At 44.4% G+C, this 18397-nt stretch overlaps 1 pseudogene across 1 annotated transcript; it reads left to right on the top strand.

Annotated features, from left to right (window-relative positions):
- The first annotated feature begins 3145 nt into the window (after window positions 1-3145).
- Window positions 3146-17841, top strand: LOC311037320 (interferon-induced very large GTPase 1-like; annotated as a pseudogene). The gene is made up of 3 exons: window positions 3146-3184; window positions 5437-8292; window positions 16015-17841. The product of its transcript is annotated as an interferon-induced very large GTPase 1-like (transcript).
- The last annotated feature ends 556 nt before the right edge of the window (window positions 17842-18397 follow it).

Raw genomic sequence — 18397 nt, 5'->3', positions numbered from 1 at the left:
AAGCCGCACTAATCCTGATACAAGTGAGACAGGTGAAAACATGTATTCATCATCTCAATACTATAATATTAGAACAGTTAAAAACAAACACATTCTCATAACTGAACATATTGAGTGCTTATTAAAACCAGTAATAACTGAACACATCACAGTTTATTATACTGAGTTATCAGCACTGATACTCTTACTGCATTATGTTTAACCAGATGTTTTATTGATGCAAACAGGTTCCAGTGATGACGATGACACCAACAAAAATGATAAGGTAAGATGACTCTTTATGGAGGCATAAGACCTTCTAAACTGTTTAGTCCACTGGTCTAAGTTGCATTATCTATGTTAAAATGTTAATTGAAGACAGGTGTTGAATATTTAAAATCATTCAAGTGGTCATGTGACTTATGTGACATAGGTCACATGACATGTTTGTACACTTAAAGTGACAACATTCTACACAGTAAACACACAAGTGTGATTTTAAAAGATGGATATACCAGTCTTTGGCCGTAAACAAGTGGATTTTAAAAGATGAATATTCGTCTTTGGCGGTGAATGTGTTGAGCGCATGCAGTGTGCGTAATGGTTTCTCAATAATCCTTTCCTTCAGAATAACAAACAATCAAAGGTTATCCTACTGTACAGAAAAGGGTATTTAGATTAATCATTCATAACGTGGCTCAGCTGAGCTGTTAAGGCAATAAATTATAGGCAACTCACAGGATATACTTTAATAAATAGGCAGGGCAAGCCGTCCCTGCGTCTGGTTCGGACAGCTTTTGGGGAAAGTTGGTAATGCATTTGTGGGAATCTTGTAGTCTCCTCATAGAGATATTCCATTCAAGTGGTAACATTTTAACGTGCCAACTTCACCAACTCACAAGTGCCCTCTCATTTCAAAGTGTCTGTGACATTATAACTAATGATACAATTTGTTTTGACTGTTTAATACACAACTTAATAACCGTGCGGACCGGCCGGCGATCTCACATTTAGAATGCCGACAACATAACTGTAGTCTACTACGCGTACGCGACAACTTCCCAGTAACAACAACTCTCCTGTTCCCCTCTTACCTACACAATAAAGTGTCTACCGTTTACCTCCCAGTGCAGCGCATTTTACACAGGTTATTATTAACAGGAAATAGGTGTAACTTAACCATAACGTTAGAACTTAACAGTGCTGTGTGTTTGTGAGAGGGAGAGGGAGAGAGAGAGAGATTTGTAGTGATATTATAATGAACTGCCGTGTCATTGTCAACCGGTCAGGATGTCCGGAGAGATTTATATTTTCCGGTCTTTGTCATAACATTTTGGTAAAAAAACGGCAATTACCAGACTATGCATGCATGCATGCATAGATAGATACATACATACATACATACATACATACAGATAGGAACGCACGCACGCACGCACGCACGCACGCACACACGCACACACGCACACACACATATTCGTTGCCATTCACTGATTTCCGCAAAAAAAAGCTTTGTTCCCATTGAAAGGCTTTCATGCCTCATGGACAGAATTAAAGTTGGGTGTGACCGCACCCTAAGTGTACAAATCAAATGGAATAATATACTGATCAGATCATAATATGGAAAACTATTTTTCTGAACATTCTAAACATTCATATACTGAGGTCCATACAGTATATTTCCTTGGCCAGAAGCCTGTCTGCCAAGTTGTCTTACACAATAATGTTAAAGATGTTTTTACTGCAGATCATTCACATGTGGAATGTATTCATTTTCTTAGAGTGCTTCCAAAGCTGTTGATCCTAGAAGCTCAAAGATGAAGGATAGAAAAGATGACAAGTCTTCAAAGAAAAGCCGCACTAATCCTGATACAAGTGAGACAGGTGAAAACATGTATTCATCATCTCAATACTAGAATATTAGAAAAGTTCAAAACAAGCACATTCTCATAACTGAATACATTGAGAGCTTATTAACATCAGTGTTAACTGAACACATCACAGTTTATTATACTGAGTTATCAGCACTGATACTCTTACATTATGTTTAACCAGATGTTTTATTGATGCAAACAGGTTCCAGTGATGACGATGACACCAACAAAGATGATAAGGTAAGATGACTGTTTATGGAGGCATAAGACCTTCTAAACTGTTTAGTCCACTGGTCTAAGTTGCATTATCTATGTTAAAATGTTAATTGAAGACAGGTGTTGAATATTTAAAATCATTCAACTGGTCATGTGACTTATGTGACATAGGTCACATGACATGTTTGTACACTTAAAGTGACAACATTCTACACAGTAAACACACAAGTGTGATTTTAAAAGATGGATATACCAGTCTTTGGCCGTAAACAAGTGGATTTTAAAAGATGAATATTCGTCTTTGGCGGTGAATGTGTTGAGCGCATGCAGTGTGCGTAATGGTTTCTCAATAATCCTTTTTTACACAGGTTATTATTAACAGGAAATAGGTGTAACTTAACCATAACGTTAGAACTTAACAGTGCTGTGTGTTTGTGAGAGGGAGAGGGAGAGAGAGAGAGAGATTTGTGGTGATATTATAATGAACTGCCGTGTCAGACAGACAGACAGACAGACAGACAGACAGACAGACAGACAGACAGACACACACACACCCGCACCCGGGATATTTTACTTTCAAACATGCTTCGGGTCATCTTAACGTCTAATCAGGCTTTTGTTTTTCACCACAGAAGCAAATGATATTTGTCCACTGGTCATTATTTGAGTTAGAATGTAAATTGAAGACAGGTGTTCAATATGTGTTCATTGATTGATTGATTGAAATTTTTAGTAGGCAAAAGAATTTAAAACAACACAGTTACATTTATAATACTTTTGTCTAAAAGGTCCGACCAAAAAAGTCCTTGCGGACTTGTTTCCGTTGAGGTCCTTGAATTAATTTCATAGACATAGTAGCAACCAAACAGTTCAAATCAACATAAAAAACAGAGAAGAAATACCACTATGTACTAAAAAAGCATCATGGAAAATGAGCTTATCTAGTAGAATTGAGTGGTTTACAGTGTCAAACACCTAGTTTGCTTCCTTTTTTAAATAGAGGGATTACTCTTGCCAACTTGAATTCTTGTGGGACGTGACACTGACTGATGTATAAGTTTGTAATGTGGGCTACCATGGGAGCAATGGAGACCGCTGCGTCTCTGAGGAATCTGGTGGGGATGTTGTCAAGGCCGGTGGCCTTGTTTGGCTGTAGGGCGAGGAGTTTGTTTTGCACACCATCAGTCATTACAGGTTTGAATGAGAAGGAATCTTTTTTAGCCCATAGTTTCTCATAGTGAGCTTGAATGTGGTCGGGGCCATACAGACCTGAATGCTGGGGGAGTTTGTTTACCAACTGGGTTGCAACTGTGGTGAAGAAACTGTTAAAACAGTCCGCTACCAATTGCTTGTCGGTAGTGAGCGAGCCACTTGAGATAATGCAAATGTTTGTAGATTTTGTCTGAATTTTTCCGTTGCAGCCTAATTGTTTTAGTGCCTCCCACAGTTTTTGTGGGTGGCTTTTTTTTGCCTCTATGTTCTCATTTAAGAAATTCTTTTTGGCATTTCTGATCAATTTAGTAACTACATTGCGTAGTTTTCTGCACTTTTCAAGTAGCTGCTCACTTTTGTTTTTCCTGAACTCGGAGTAGCTTTTGTTCCTGAGTTTGATGGCATTCAAAATGTCCCCCTTCATCCAAGGTTCTGTGCATGCTTTGACCCTCACCACCTTTGTGGGTGCGATGTTATCAAGTACACACAAAAAAGCTTTTTTGAAACAGGACCAGGACTCCTCCGCAGAGGTGCAATTTAGGGGACCAGTCAATTTTTTCAAGAGCTGCTGTTAGAAGATCACTAGAGTAGTGTTTCATAGACCTGCAGCTGATCGTCCTGTGACAATAAGCTCCAGGTCTGTGAATCTTCCGAGTGCAGAAAATTATATTGTGATCACTTAAGCTGCACTCAATCACCCCACTCTTTGAAATTCTGGACTGGTTCGTCGTCAACACTAGGTCTATGATTGATTGAGAAGCAATGTCCACCCTTGTAAAATGCTTTATCAGCTGGGTAAAGCTGTGCAGGTCACAGAACTTTCTGAGGGACTTAAAGATGGCTGAGTCTTCCTTAAGAACACAGGTGTTAAAGTCCCCAATTAGTACCGTCTCAGAGTTTCCTAAACCCGCCACATGTTCCTCAATAGGCTCTATGCACAGCAGCCATATTGGAAAGAAATTGGGCCTCGTCTTACTTCCTTCACAGGTGTTACCAATGATACTAATTAAGGCTCTGTTCCATTTAGTGTGGCATAGTGGTTGTCTTATTTTCAAGGACCCCCGTAACTCTGAGAGTGTACAAATGGAACCAAATGGACCCTTACGGGTCCATTTGGTTCCATTTGTACACTCTCAGAGTTACACACCCACCATAAGGGGCCATTTGGGAACCAAAATGGAGTGTTTCTAGTGAGCCAACATGCACGATATCAGCACCCTGACCAGAATGGAACAGAGCCTTCATTAGTATCATTGGTAACACCCGTGAAGGAAGTAAGGAAGGGGCCCAATTCATTCCCAATATGGCTGCTGTGCATAGAGCCTATCAAGTCATAAAAAGCATTTTGATCTGGGGGTCTGTAGATGGCGCCAATTATCAGTGGTTTTGCATGTGGGTATAAAATCTTGACCCAGACCGATTCAGTGGGGTTGTTTTCCATGTCTGGGATCACATCGTAAATATTGTCTGATCTCACATAGATGCAAACCCCACCCCCAGAGAGATTTCTGTCTTTTCTGATGACATTGTAGCCCTTTAGCTGTTGTCCCTCGTCGACGCCAAGCGGTGATGCCAGGAGATAGGATAAACAGAGAATAAAGCAGAATTAGGCAGAAGGCGCTGCGACTGCACCCTAAGGGTACAGTGGAGTCTGCCAATGTTTTTCAATGGGAATGGAGTGGTTTCTTGCAGAAATCCGCAAAGGGCAAGAAACCACTCCAATCCCATTGAAAAACATTGGCAGAATCCACCCTCATAGGTAGAATTAAACTTCAGTGTGACCAAACCCTAAAGGGATATTTCACTTTCAAACATGTTTTGGGTAATTTCAACTTCTAATCAGACTTTCGTGTTTCACCCCAGATAGTGTTTAAGTTGTTTGATTCAGTATTTAGATATTTTAACCATGTTAGATTCAATGAAAACACGCATCTTTGGTTCTGGTGACTGATATTTTCCTACTAATGCGTGAGGGGGCTGTGTTTTTTCAATAGCTTTTTTCATTTATTTAATTTAATTTAATATAAAATATAAATAATTGAAAATACACTTTAATTGAATCTAACATTATAATGTCATCATATCTGATTGTATTAATATCATCAGATATGGATATTAACTTTGTTTTCTACATGTTTTATTGTTCATTTTAAAGGTTGGCAAAGGACACACATCTGTGAAGAATTCAGAAGAGACCAGCCCAGACGACATCAAACATCAAAGAGAAGTCAAAGAACTGTTTTCTAGACTTAACCTTAAACACAACTATCAAGATAAGTTGACAACTGCTGACTTTTTGAAAATCCTCCCTTCTATAAAGAAGCACGATCAGATAACTGAGAAAGATGTAGCTCATACATTCCTTCAGAAGTTGTGGATGCTTGACCATAGAGCCAGGTACATCCCAGTAACAGTGGACAGTACAGAAGACAAGCATTCAACAGTTACGCCAAATGCTGATGAAGTTGATACAGACAATGTTGTCTGTATCAACTATGATGATCTGTTCAGCTCCACTGTAGACACTAGTCAGAGCAAGAAGCAGAGCCATGTCCATCCAATGGATGTTCAGATGGCTGTGTTTCACTGCTCAGATAGCTTCCTCAGGCAGAACATGATTTCCAAACTATCACAGTGTCAGTATGCCTTACCTTTGCTAGTGCCTGACCCGTTCACAAGGGACATCGAGTGTCCTTTATGGACTTTTAGACAAATAAGAAAAGCCTGGAAGGTAATTGATAACTCAGCTGCCATCGCAAGTAAGAACGTCACTGATGAATCAGGTGCCATTGTCCCTGATACATCAGGTGCCATCACAACTAAGAACATGCCTATCTGCCAAGCTGAGACACCTATGGTGTCATTTTTCCGTCTTTGCTCCGACAACTCCGTCAGAGATGATGACACCTTCTTGTCATCATCTAAATCTCAGCTGATGAATAATATAATCAGTGACCGTCACAGCACGTTCTTTCATAGGAATTGTCCAGGAGCCACCAAATCTCACTGCCTGATAGATGGAATGGCAGAGATTGCCTGGTACTGCCCTGCTGGAAAGCCCAATGATGCTTTCTCTGACTGTGTTGCATTCTGTAATCTTCATGGAGATGCTGTATCACATGAAAAACAGCGTGAAATACTGATAGATAAAGCTTCAGTCAATGTTGTACTTTTACCTACTCTAGGAAAAAAGGACAAAGGTAGGAAAATTCTGGCAGACCTTCGCAAGGGTCCAAAACCTCTCATTTGTCTCCTAGCTGATGATGACTCTGTCGCAGTTGAAACAAGTGAAGGAAATTATAAAATGGGTCTGAAGGGTAGAAGTCAGTCAGATGTGACCACAGAACTGAGAGAAATACTTAGAAAACTTTTGTCAACACCATATGCATCCTTCCAACTTGAAAGCATGGCAAGTGTCTCTGAGTCTGGAATCAGAATAGATGAAGATGACCCTGCATGCAAAACAGGGAAATCTGCTGCTCTGCAGATTCTGGAATTGCTTGAAGGAAAGAAGCTTTCAGAGATAAAAGACACATTTCTGCCATGTCAAGGCCAATTGTGGCATGAGTGGTGCAAAATCAATAAAGACCAGTACCGTCTCAGAGGAGACAAGATGGAGACAGACAAATGTAACAAAGAAACAGGAATGGAGCAAAAAAGAAGTGAACAACGAAACAAATCCTCCAGTAAGCTGATGAAGCTGTTCATCGAAAACCTGCAGTCTGAGAAATGGGATGAAAAACTTTACTTCCTGAAATGGATTGGAATCTTACTGGATAATTTCTCTACAGATGATCTTTGTGAAATCAACCAGGCATATGATGCAAAGTGGTCTGAGGTCTTGGCTTTGAAAAAGAAGCATGACAAATCAGATCAGCTGAAGGAGAAGCAAAAGGAGTTGGAGAACATTTCAGAGCAACTGCAATCAGCAACAGTTGGATTTGAGCACATCTTGAGAGAAATAGGACAAATGTATGAAGCTCATGCGTCTTTGAAGAAGAAAGGAGACGAGTCTCAACACCCTAAGCGGAAGAAGGAAACAGAATGGTCTCAATACCCTGAGCTGGCTGCAGAGCTTATGATAGCAGGACATCCAATGGAGCTGATGGATGGAGATGCAGCTCATGTGCCTTTAACATGGATCACTAGTGTTCTAAATGAGGTCATCAAGACACTCGGAGACAAGAGAGTTTTTGTCTTGTCAGTTCTAGGCATCCAGAGCAGTGGCAAATCTACCATGCTGAATGCAATGTTTGGACTGCAGTTTGCAGTAAGTGCCGGCAGGTGCACTAGAGGAGCTTTCATGCAGTTACTGAAAGTGTCAGAGGAGAAACGGAAAGACTTCCAGTTTGATTATGTCCTGGTTGTGGACACTGAAGGACACATATCACCATGACAATGAATTGGCAACATTTGTCATTGGCCTGGGAAACATGACTTTGATCAACATCTTTGGAGAGAATACATCTGAGATGCAAGACGTTCTTCACATTGCTGTTCAGGCCTTCATGAGGATGAAGAAGGTTAGGATGTCTCCAAAATGTCTGTTTGTTCATCAGAATGTTACAGATATTGGAGCTGGAAACAAAAACAAAAAGTGGGAAAGCGACGACTACAAGAGGATCTCGATGAGATGACCAAGCTAGCTGCCAAAGAGGAAGTGGTTAATGCAGAGTTCTTCAGTGATATCATTGCATTTGATGTGGAAACAGATGTGAAATACTTTGCCCAGCTGTGGGAAGGCAGTCCACCCATGGCTCCTCCAAACCCAGGTTATAGTGAGAGCATCCAAGAGCTGAAGGACATGATCCTCTCAAAAGCATCACAGTCTGATGGAATGACATTGTCAGAATTCAAAAGCACCATTGAAGACCTCTGGAATGCCCTGCTGAAAGAAAACTTTGTTTTCAGTTTCAAAAACACACGGGAAATTTCATTGTACAGAACACTAGAAGAAGAGTATGGAAAATGGACCTGGGCTTTAAGGGAAGCCATGTTGATCATTGAAAATGTGACAGGGTCAAAGCAGGGGGGTGAAACCAAATTGTAACATTTTTTATTGATGATGAAAAACCTGTATTACGCACTTAAAAACATCATTCTCTTAACTATATTTCTGCACTGCATGTTTTATGGTTGCCAATGTATTTCCCCCCGGTCCCCGAACCACTTGACATTGGACTCCCCTATAGGCTGTGTGACATTGGCCTTGTGACAGCGGACGGCCAATGTCCCCAGGTCACGCTGGTGGCAGAGCGAATGAGGGCGGAGTAGGGTGTGGCCCACCTTATTCAAAAGTGAGCGCGAGCCACTTGGACAGCAGAGAGACAGGCATACAGGGCAGTGTGGAAGTGACAGCCAGAAGGGACGGTTGTGCACAGGAGGAGCAGACATACCACGGAGCAGAGGTGGGGAATACAGTGATCGCGGCACGTACCAAGCCACCAGCAGCGGACGGTGAGCAGACGGCGCAGTAGCAGCAGAGACGGGGAGGACAGACAGACGAACCAAGGAACGGAGGAGAGGTCCAGTGGCGATAACGTTGCGCGCTTCACACCCTCAAAGCCAGACGTACAGTCTGGCGGGCGAGTAAGTGTCCTTCTATGCAACGTTACCTTTATAAACCCACGGTCCTAAACCTCATATGTGAAATATACCTGAACAGATGAACTGGTTCTAGTTTCTATGATTGCAGGCAATACGCACGAAGACAAGAAGAGACAGTGATTCCTGGCCTAAACCCCCGCTCCAGTTAAACCCCATATAAGGACATTCCCACCTTTTGCATTGAACCGTGATGAGTATATGACATATAGCAATTGAATTGGCACTTGGCACTTTACTGCTTCAGTAATAGTTGGCACTTTAACGCTAAATTCATTATTTATTTGCTATAGTTTGCACAAGCCCTGTCTGTTTTTAGTGTTTGGTGATTGTCTGTATTCCTGTATTTTAGTTAGTTAGTGGGCGCATTAGGAGGTTGAGGTTTTAGAATTAGTGTTATATTTTGTTTATGCTTTTCAATATTTTATGGCTTATAGACGCCACTGTATTAGCTTAATAAAATAGATTACCTTTTTATACAAACCTGTTTCCGTCCAGCTTTCTCCAAGGGATATGTGTTGAAGTGTTGTTCTCATTTAAAAGTATTGTACTTACCTGGGTAAACTCGAACCTGTGAATAGCCTAAGAAAGAGTGTTACAGAGGACCCTACCTCTTAAATAAAAAGGTGGCGTAGTCTTGCAGTACCTAACAAACAGTATTATTCTCACAGTAATTACGCACCCCGCACTTTACCGTGCAACTGATATTTTATTGTTGTGAGTTTAATGTGTATTGTTATTTATTTATTATTGAGACAAAGTAAAGAGTGTCAGCATTCTAAAAAGAAGTGGCAAGTTACATGTGACAACCTGGCCACCGTCACATATTTGGCGTAGCGCGGCAGGACTGGGTAGAGAACAACACAAAATCCCTAAGAGAAACTGTATTGAAATTTTGCTGTTTTGCTGCTTTTTGTTTTGTTTTGTTTGGTTGAATCAAGAAAGTAATGATGATGATGCCAGTGTATCCAGGGGCACCGTGGCTACCTAAGTTTTCGGGCATAGAAGGTGAGGAGAAATACAGGGAATGGAGAGAACAGATTAAAGGATTATTGGGCACTCAGGATTTAACAGAGGAGAAAAAAGTTGCTTTTGTAGTACAGACCCTTACTGAGGAAGCTAAGCGACAAATTAGTGTAATTGACAAGGAAGATCGCAATACAGTGGCCAAAGTCTTTAAATGTTTAGACACGTTGTATAAAACATCTGTTTCTGCTTCCCAAGCTCGTGCCTTGTTCTATGGCTGTGCGCAACGCGCAGGCGAAAGTGTGCAGGCTTATATTTTGAGGCTTAGAGAGTTGTTCTGCGGGCTGCGGCGGCTCGACCCAGACACCGCTCCCTCCGATGCCATTCTGCGAGAGCAGTTACTTGTAGGACTGTCTGAAGGCCCTCTGGGTCAAGCCTTAAGAATATATGCCCGTCGAAACCCCACAGAAGACTTCGCCGCCCTAAAAAATGAGGCCTTCCTACTAGACACTGAACATAGAAGAGAAGGGACTGCTGAAATCTTGTGCCATGCTGTTAAACCTGTCTCTATCCCAACACCCTCACAGGAATCTGAATGGAGAGAGAAACTGAAACAGGAGATTATGGAAGACGTCAAATCGCAAATGCAGGGGTTTACGCAGGAGCTCATGAAAGAGATCAGACCGCTCCTTCGACCCAACACCACCGATACACGACCTCGCGGTTCGCCTCCATCTGAACGACGCCGGGAGCCGTACCAACGCAACGAGTGGGATGAGGGAGGTAGGCCGATCTGTAGGAGCTGTAGGCAGTCTGGGCACATTGCTCGCTTTTGTAAATCTGACCCCAATCATTTAAACTAGTACGCCCTGTCGCCGAGGTCCGGGAGACAGGGGTGCAGCGCGCACTCGCCAGATCAAGGGCTAATGAAGTGTTTATTGGGGACTGTCCGACTATTGGGATCACTATGGGAGGAGTCCACTTAAGGGGGTTACTGGATACTGGGTCACAAGTCACATTAATGCAGCAAAGCTTATTTGAGGAAAAATTCTCACACCTAACGTTGGGAAATGGGCCCCTTGTTTTTAAATTACGCGCCGCTAATGGTCTTGACTTACCGTACACTGGCTATGCCATATTGGACCTAGAGCTGGAGGGAATGAAGATCCCAGGGAGAGGAGTTGTAATCGTGAAAGATGAACATTGTACTCAACCGCTGATTATTGGGATGAATGTCGTGAACGCTGTATGGCATGCCCTCTTTAAATGGCCTGGGAGGCCTGTGTTTCCATGTCAGCAGGGAAGGACGCTGTGGAAGGACGCATTCGCCACCTGTAGGAGGGTGGAGGCAGTGACGAACGAAGATGGGTCCATCGGTTATGTGTGGCCGGTCGGCCGGCGGAAGATTCGAATCCCCGCGCAGAGTGAAGTGATGATCTGGGGCCGCGCTTGGAGAGGACCAAATGGAGCGGACTACGAGGCCTTGATGGAAGCCTTGCCGGATGGAAAAGATTTGGGAGTGGCCCGTGCCCTCGTCACGGTGCGCCACGGACGTGTTCCCATACGAGTGTGCAACCCACACGCATATAGTCTGGTCCTGGACCGCCACCAGAAGCTGGGGAGGCTGTACCCGGTGGAAGAAGCGGATGTCCGAGGCGGCAGGGACCTGAGCCTGTCCCTGGGGACCGACGGAGAGGTGGAAGTGGCCGTAATCAGTGTGGAAGATGATGGACCACTGAAGACCCTGCCCGAAGAGATGGAAGTGTTGACGGAGCGTGATGACCTGCCGGAGGCGCAGAAGAGAGAGTTACACGAGATGTTGTGTCGGTGGAAGAAGGTGTTCGCCATCCATGACGAGGATTTCGGACGGACGGACGTCGTGCAACACCAGATACCGACCGGAGACGCGGCACCCATACGAGAGCGACACCGGCCGTTGCCGCCCTCCATGTACCGGGAGATGAAGACCCTCCTGAATGAGATGCTGGAGAAGGGAGTCATCAAGGAGAGTTGCAGTCCGTGGGCGGCACCTATCGTACTGGTCAAGAAGAAAGATGGCAGCTGGAGGTTCTGCGTCGACTACAGGAAACTTAACGCCGTGACGCACAAGGACGCCTTCCCCCTACCCAGGATAGAAGAGACGCTCACCAGCCTGACGAAGGCGCAATGGTTCTCCACGTTAGACCTGGCCAGCGGGTATTGGCAAGTAGGAATGGATCCCCGGGACCGGGAGAAGACCGCCTTTACGACCCCGCTGGGCCTGTTCGAGTTTCAACGCATGCCGTTCGGGCTTTGTAATGCGCCCGCGACGTTCCAGAGGCTGATGCAGCAGTGTCTGAGTGGTCAGGTGACAGAATCCTTGCTGGTATATCTTGATGACATTATAGTATATTCACCTGACTTCTCCTCTCATCTACAGCACCTCGAGCTCGTCTTCCAACGCCTGTGGAGACATGGACTGAAGCTGCGGTTAGACAAATGCAAACTTCTGCGGAGGGAAGTGCAATTTCTGGGCCATGTCGTGGACAAAGAGGGAGTGCGGCCCGATCCGGAGAAAGTGGTGGCAGTGCGGGACTGGACACCACCCTCAACGGTCCGCGAGGTCCGCGCGTTTCTAGGTCTAGCGGGTTACTATAGGCGTTTCGTGTCCTCTTTTGCTGCTATAGCACGACCCTTAAACAACTTATTGATAGGAATCCCAAATGACGTAAAATCCCACCAGTGTAAAGTCGAGTGGACTTCGGAGTGCCAGCGGGCGTTTGATGCGTTAAAGAGTGCCCTCACACAAGCCCCGGTGTTAGCGTATGCGGATTATACACAGCCTTTTGTGGTTTACACTGATGCGAGTGGCCGTGGGTTGGGAGCGGTTCTAGCCCAGGTCCAAGACGGTCACGAACGTGTAATAGCTTATGCAAGCCGCAGTCTCCACCCGACCGAGCAGAATGACGCAAATTATAGCTCGTTCAAATTGGAGCTTTTGGCCCTTAAATGGGCCGTGACCGAGAAGTTTAAAGATTATCTCACTGGCGCTCGATTCACAATATTCACGGACAATAACCCTGTTGCGCATCTCCAAACGGCTAGATTGGGAGCTGTGGAACAACGGTGGGCTGCTCAACTTGCGTCGTTTACTTTCGACATCAAGTATCGACCGGGCAAAAACAACGCCAACGCTGATGCCCTATCGCGGTTCCCAGTGCAGCCTGTAGATGTGGCGGCTGTACAATCGACGCCAGCAGCCCGGGAGGATGAGTGGAGAGAGACGCAGGATCGGGATCCAGATGTGCAGGTGGTGAAGAGGTGCGTGGAACGGGGGAGAGCCCCTAATATGGTGGAGAGGAAGAATTGGACTCGGGGAGCGCGGCAACTGTTACGCCAGTGGAACAAACTGATTATACGAAATCATGTGTTATATAGGAAGGTGACCGATCCTTATACCAAAGAACAATACTCACAGATCATTTGTCCAGGTTCACGCAGAGAGGAGGTATGGAGAGGAATCCACACGGCCGCGGCGCATGCTGGGTTGGAGAGGACCTTGGCCCAGCTGCGACGTCGGTTCTATTGGCCAGGCATGGAGGGAGCGGTGCGTCAGTTACAACAGGGTTGTGTCGCCTGCAGCCTGCAGAGGAACAGGTCAGAGCCTCGGGCCCCCTTACAACCCTTTGAAGTCTCATATCCACTAGAAGTAATAGCCATTGATTTCCTCACATTAGGTAGGCCTGCTGATGCGTGGCAAAACATTCTGGTAGCTACTGACTTATTCACCCGTTATAGTTGGGCTATTGCCACCCGAGACCAGACTGCGCACACCACTGTCCGTGCGTTATGGACGCATATTATCCAGCCGTTCGGCTGTCCGGCCCGGTTCCACTCAGATCGAGGCCCCAACTTCGAGTCCGAGTTAATGCACCATTTATGTCAGACTTATGGTATTGCAAAAAGTCGCACCACTCCGTACCACCCGGCTGGGAACGGTGGAGTGGAACGATTTAATCAGACATTACTGAACATGTTGCGATCACTAGACACTGATAAACAAGGAAGATGGAATGAGCACTTACCCGAGTTAGTTCATGCTTATAACAACACGATCCATAGTGCTACGGGTTATGCCCCCGCCTACTTAATGTTTGGCCGACATTTGAGGCGCCCTATAGATGTCCAGTTAGGAGTGCAGTCAGCGCAAGAGCGCATGGGAGTGGGTGGCTGGGTACAGGACCACCAACAGAGAATGGCGACAGCTTATAGGACCGCAGGGGAGAGGATGGGAGAAACGGCCAAGAGGAGAAAGCAGGTTTATGACCGTAGGGCCGGTATTACACCCCTATTACCAGGAGAGAGAGTGTGGATTCGAAATAGGAAGAGAGATGGCCAGGGGAAATTGAGTACGTGGTGGGACCCCGAGCCTTACGCAGTGATGGAACAGGTGGGAGCTACGGGGTTGGTGTACCGAGTCAGACCCGAGAAGGGGGGGCGAGAAAAGACCATACATAGAAATGCGTTGAAAGTGTGTGTAGCCCCCAGGTCGCCCCACGAGGACCCCCCAGCTGTAGTGCAGCCCGAGCAGGTAGAAGCAACAACGCCGCAGTATTATGGGTTTCTCTCCGTCCCGAGAGCACCAGATGAGCCACGGCGCTCGGGAAGAGCAAATATAGGCCAGCCACCCCAGAGGTATGGACATGATTAGGGACAGTTGCAGGGACTGGCAACGGAAAAGTGGGGGGGGATGTGACAGGGTCAAAGCAGGGGGGTGAAACCAAATTGTAACATTTTTTATTGATGATGAAAAACCTGTATTACGCACTTAAAAACATCATTCTCTTAACTATATTTCTGCACTGCATGTTTTATGGTTGCCAATGTATTTCCCCCCGGTCCCCGAGCCACTTGACATTGGACTCCCCTATAGGCTGTGTGACATTGGCCTTGTGACAGCGGACGGCCAATGTCCCCAGGTCACGCTGGTGGCAGAGCGAATGAGGGCGGAGTAGGGTGTGGCCCACCTTATTCAAAAGTGAGCGCGAGCCACTTGGACAGCAGAGAGACAGGCATACAGGGCAGTGTGGAAGTGACAGCCAGAAGGGACGGTTGTGCACAGGAGGAGCAGACATACCACGGAGCAGAGGTGGGGAATACAGTGATCGCGGCACGTACCAAGCCACCAGCAGCGGACGGTGAGCAGACGGCGCAGTAGCAGCAGAGACGGGGAGGACAGACAGACGAACCAAGGAACGGAGGAGAGGTCCAGTGGCGATAACGTTGCGCGCTTCACACCCTCAAAGCCAGACGTACAGTCTGGCGGGCGAGTAAGTGTCCTTCTATGCAACGTTACCTTTATAAACCCACGGTCCTAAACCTCATATGTGAAATATACCTGAACAGATGAACTGGTTCTAGTTTCTATGATTGCAGGCAATACGCACGAAGACAAGAAGAGACAGTGATTCCTGGCCTAAACCCCCGCTCCAGTTAAACCCCATATAAGGACATTCCCACCTTTTGCATTGAACCGTGATGAGTATATGACATATAGCAATTGAATTGGCACTTGGCACTTTACTGCTTCAGTAATAGTTGGCACTTTAACGCTAAATTCATTATTTATTTGCTATAGTTTGCACAAGCCCTGTCTGTTTTTAGTGTTTGGTGATTGTCTGTATTCCTGTATTTTAGTTAGTTAGTGGGCGCATTAGGAGGTTGAGGTTTTAGAATTAGTGTTATATTTTGTTTATGCTTTTCAATATTTTATGGCTTATAGACGCCACTGTATTAGCTTAATAAAATAGATTACCTTTTTATACAAACCTGTTTCCGTCCAGCTTTCTCCAAGGGATATGTGTTGAAGTGTTGTTCTCATTTAAAAGTATTGTACTTACCTGGGTAAACTCGAACCTGTGAATAGCCTAAGAAAGAGTGTTACAGAGGACCCTACCTCTTAAATAAAAAGGTGGCGTAGTCTTGCAGTACCTAACAAACAGTATTATTCTCACAGTAATTACGCACCCCGCACTTTACCGTGCAACTGATATTTTATTGTTGTGAGTTTAATGTGTATTGTTATTTATTTATTATTGAGACAAAGTAAAGAGTGTCAGCATTCTAAAAAGAAGTGGCAAGTTACATGTGACAACCTGGCCACCGTCACAAAAACCAACTCCAGACCAGGATTGATAATGGAAACACCATTTACAAGATTCAAAATGAGCTTGTCAATGGAATGAATAAGACTCGTGAAGAAGTGAGGAAAGAAATGAAAAAGCATTTTGATGATGTTAAAGTTAAAGCTGTATTGGGTCAGTGGAGAGGACGATTTGAAACCAAAATGAAGGAGTTCCATGATGAACTGGTGAAAGGAGCTAAACAGAAGCTAGAGGAAAGTATTCAGCAAAGGAATGCCCGAAGCAAGCTGGATGCTAAGAAGACAGTCTACGAGAACAAGCTCCTACAGGAGAGCAAAGAGCTTGCCAGCACATTGAAAGACAAGGCAAAGGATGAAAAGGAACTCAAAAGGAAGTTCAATGCTCTTTGGGAAGGTTGGGTTAAGGAGTTCATGGCAGATATTCCTTCCATTAAAGGGATCGACATTCAAGAAGATGTGGATCATATCCTTCAGGGTATGGGCATTGAGGGTTCTCTCATCGACGAACGCAGAAGCTGTGGTAAATACAAAAAATTATCAGATCTAGGGAAATATTCAGGTTATGTAATTCCTAAAGGGGTGATCCCTGAAAGGGCGAGAATTGTCACAAACTGGTTTGGAATTACTAAAGAACTATTTCCTTATGAAGAGGCTACAACCTTCATTCTCAATGTTATGGAACAATCCATTACCTTAATTGAGAGCAAACCTGTTAGAACTAGAGGCTACAATACCAGTTACTTGCAAGAAGTAGCAAAGGAGGTCATAGACCTGGTCAAAACATTTGAGTCAGGCAAGACATACGCCCTTAAACCTGAGTTTAAAGTTGATCTTTTACTTCATGTATTTCAAACTGCAGAGAATTGTCTTTCCAAGTCTCACAAAGAATTCAAGAAGAACAATGATCCACTCACTTATTTGGAAAAGAAAAAGGAGCAATACTACAACGTGTTCCAAGGCCATTGTAGAGACAACTCTTCTGCCGCTGTGCTTGGTGAATTGCTTTGTAGCAAACTGAAGGAGTCTGCAGCTCAGGCTGTCTATGACAAGACTGCTATTCACTTGGCTGGAGAGATGAAAAATGGTTTCCCTCCCTTCAGTGGGAATAGGGTGAACTTGGAGAAACATGTTTTACAATCACTGGCAGAGCAAGAGGACTTTGACAGTTACATGAACTACATCAGACATCCAAGGAAACACATGGAGACATTTATAAAAGAAACTGTTAAGGAATACATCTCTACCAATCAGGACACGGTACTCAGTATCATGCAGAATCATGTGGAGGAAGTATGCAGGCTTCTGAATCAAGCAGTCCATGAGGCGACAGAGAAAGTCACCTCTCAAAACGGAGACACAGACATGTGGCTGGAGGAGTTTTCCATCGTGTTAAAAGATGATCTAAGATTTGACACCAACTGCTATGAAAACTTCAATGACATAAACCACTTTGACTTTCTTAAAGAGGAGATTAAGAAAGGCCTTGATTCCATGAAGATGGATTTGAACAGCCTCACAATCAACACGGTGGATGTCCGTGTGAGGCCAGATCAAATTCTAATCGATCAATTGTGCAAGTGTTGCTGGGAGCAGTGTCCTTTCTGTGGTGCCATTTGTACCAACACCCTAGAGGATCACAGTCCTGATGATCACGATGTCCGTTTTCATCGCTCGACTGGAATTAGAGGATGTTACATTAGAGATACATCAATACTTACTGTTGCTTTCTGTACAACAAAGGTTGCAAGTGATGGACGTTTCTACCTTTCAGAGAGTTCAGAGGAACTCTGTGCATACAAAGAGTATCGAAAAGCTGGTCCAAAGTATGCCAACTGGAACATTGATTGATTGATTGATTGATTGATGTACTTTATTTAGTAAGACATGAGAACAGTACATGGCAGTACATAACAGTACATGGAAGTACAAATTCGCAATACAAGGTCTACTAAACTGGATAGCTCAGTTAAGCACGTAGCTTGTTTAAGATGAGATCCCCATGCACACAAATCATGTTGACGTATAAGAGACAGACAGATATACACACTACTATACAGAATGTCATACAATCAGTTTACAGGTTACTGGTATGAAGTATGAAGGGTGAGAAATATGTACAAAAAAGAAAGAGAGGGGGGGGGGGGGGTAGGTTAGGTTAGGACATGGGGTAGGTTAGGACTTGGACAGGGGCCATTTTTGAATTGCAGCCTCCTGAAGGTGTATCTTTAGGGCATTTTTGAAAGTAAGTAGGGTTTTACACTCCTTTACTCCTTTTGGTAGGGCATTCCACATTTTAGAACATTACACCTGATGAATCTAAATTGCCATACTGGAAATGGTTTGTCTGTCGATTTCATAAGGAACTGGAGAAGCATTATGGCAAAAGGTTTGAGGGCAACCAAGA

This window comes from Gymnoscopelus microlampas, assembly GCF_963454915.1.
Source record: "Gymnoscopelus microlampas genome assembly, chromosome: 21".
NCBI classification, from domain to species: Eukaryota; Metazoa; Chordata; class Actinopteri; order Myctophiformes; family Myctophidae; genus Gymnoscopelus; species Gymnoscopelus microlampas.
The sequence above is the reverse complement of the archived record's forward strand: the minus strand, read 5'-3'. Positions and strand labels throughout refer to the sequence as shown.